The sequence below is a fragment of the Acyrthosiphon pisum genome, chromosome A2 (genome assembly GCF_005508785.2).
Source record: "Acyrthosiphon pisum isolate AL4f chromosome A2, pea_aphid_22Mar2018_4r6ur, whole genome shotgun sequence".
NCBI lineage: Eukaryota > Metazoa > Arthropoda > Insecta > Hemiptera > Aphididae > Acyrthosiphon > Acyrthosiphon pisum.
The window spans coordinates 33,310,674-33,313,155 of NC_042495.1; the positions used below are offsets into that span (position 1 = coordinate 33,310,674).

Sequence of the window (2,482 nt, forward strand, 5' to 3'; positions counted from 1 at the left end):
AAATTTGGGTATTTATATATATATTTTACAACTTGACATTTTCAGAAAATTTTGTTCTCCAACGATGAGTTAGAAGAAAATGTACAGACGAATAAAGGATTTGGAGTCCATACAGTTGATGATTTTAATTCATCCAGAAAAGCTTAGATACCCAATAATGTCTAATTCACACACTGCACTTATGTAAATATATCACTCAAGTATCCAATTTTAAATGTTTGCCAAAACCAAAAGTTACTTAATAGTCTATCGTTTATAGCTCATACAATGGATTATACTTATTATGGTTATCAAAACTGAAATATATGATGTACCACACACGAGGAGCTAGGTAGTGGAGCCAATGTATTGACAATTTTTTCAGACGTTGACTTTCTTGAAGATAATTCTACTGACTCAGGTGAAGCCATACAATATTGGAGAGAATAATGAAACTTCAAGGTGAGAATATTGTCGATAGGTTTTTATTCCAAATCTATTTTACTGTTCTATTAACTAACATACCCACCTTGTTCACGGGTACATAGTATTATGTCTAATTGTGTACATGGACATATATTTGTCTATGGAAAGGGCTCAGCCCGTTTAGCTTAATAAGTCAATAAATAAATACGTATATATGTTACAATCTTAAAATATCCATGACTTGTTTTCAATATAAAATACAAATATAATAATTTTTTGCCCATGAGATTGCTTAAAAAATATTTTTGCTTTTAAATTTGATTATAACATTATGTCATATCACTCTAATATATTAAGTCTAACATTACAAGACTGGATCTACTATACTCATGTTTGCGTGTCGCTCGTTGTTCAAAGAGAGAAGACAAATGGTACACTGACATATTATTAACAAAGTTTTATTTTTTAGGTAATACAATTTTGCTGAGCAAGAATCTAATTTTAATAACGCAGCGGGCGTCAACATATTTAAATTGCAAAGAAACATATAACTAGTTTGGACATTGGTATCTTTTCTGAAGGGAAAGTGTATCTAGTTTGATGCGTTAAACAGGTAAAGCTAGAATGTTCCAAGTTGTGTTCACATACATTGGGAAAAACAAAAAGATAATAAAATTAATGAAAAATGATTATATTTTTTGATTTTGTTTTATAAAAAAAATACTTGACTAAAGATTTATGAATGTTCTTATTAGCATTGTCTATACACCATACAATTTTTAAAACAATTTCACTCTTTTTGAGCTAGTTATGGGGATAACACGTTTTAATATATTCGATTAGTTTTGTTTTTAATATTATTGTCAAGGAAATGTGTCAAAGAATTTGAAAATGCAATACGGTCATCCTGTTATAGTATCTATAATATCTGTTCACAGATATAAGAGATACATAGCCACCATTTTTCATGAGCATTTAAAGTTCACATTTCGACAAAATTATCAACAATTTGCAAATTATTTCGTAGTTAAAAATGTAATAAATGTAACCTAACCTAGGCTATAAAAATTGATAAAAATTGAATTAAATATGTAAATGATTGTCTTACAGGTTGTCAAACCCGTTCCCATTTGCAACGAGGAGGGACAAACTTCTTTGAAAAAAGAGTATGCAATTGCCAAAAAGCTTCAGTGGCTGTTATTAAAATTCTTCAACTATGGACATAATTGTGGAAGACTTTTAAACTAGGTACATTCTGATGGGTACCTATTTCCTTTAATTTGTGTACTTATTTTACCTACGTTTTTCCCCCACCTCCCATCAGAAACTAATTAGTTACTTTATTTAAGCAAAAAAATACTATTACTATACACTGTGGCGTTATGTTTGTAAATAAAATTATTTTGTCAATGACTAATTTAAGAAAGCTTAATGTTTAAATTTTATAATTAAAGAGAAAAGTATTTAAAATCTGTATTAATTATACTATTATATTTTTCATATTTGTCGTATTTATAGTTTGATTGTATTTTAAAGTTTAGAAATATATGACTAATGTGTTGTAATTTATTATTATACTTGCAGCAGTTATTTTTACATACCAAATAGGAAATTCTTAGTAAGAAAGAAGAAATAAATTATAATATAAATATAGGATATAACTGTAGCCACCATATAAAACAATTAAAACATTTTAAGACATACTATGGATATAACAGAATTTTAAGCTAAATCATATGATTAAGGGGGCTGCAGCAGGTTTTGACAAAAGTCAAAACTAATGTAGATTTGACCAATCTAAACATTAATTTTGTTTGTTATTGTGTTTTTAAATATATTTAAATTCCGGATCATAAAATAAACCTTAAGGGGGCGGGAGGGGGCTCCAGTCAATGAAAAAAAGTAACTTTTAGACCAATAAGCGGTGGTAAATTACACATACTTCGGAATGTCCGATTTAAATTGTTTATACATGTTTGAATTCATTGATAAAATATCTAGGTTTCTTAGGAATCACTTTTTTTATTTAAAATCAGATATGCCCAAAATAAATACAAATGTAATGCAATTATTTCAT

General features: G+C 28.0%; 2 long non-coding RNA genes across 2 annotated transcripts in view; both read left to right on the plus strand.

Moving 5' to 3' along the window:
• LOC103312008 overlaps positions 1 to 1,854 on the plus strand; it is a 6,499-nt gene extending 4,645 nt beyond the window's left edge. Inside the window, exon 6 of the long non-coding RNA XR_511319.3 lies at positions 1,516 to 1,854. This is a non-coding gene — a long non-coding RNA (uncharacterized LOC103312008). The remainder of the gene's footprint in view (positions 1 to 1,515) is intronic.
• Positions 1 to 2,482, plus strand: part of LOC100571458 — a 55,604-nt gene that overhangs the window by 33,856 nt on the left and 19,266 nt on the right. The gene's annotated exons all lie outside the window — the stretch shown is intronic.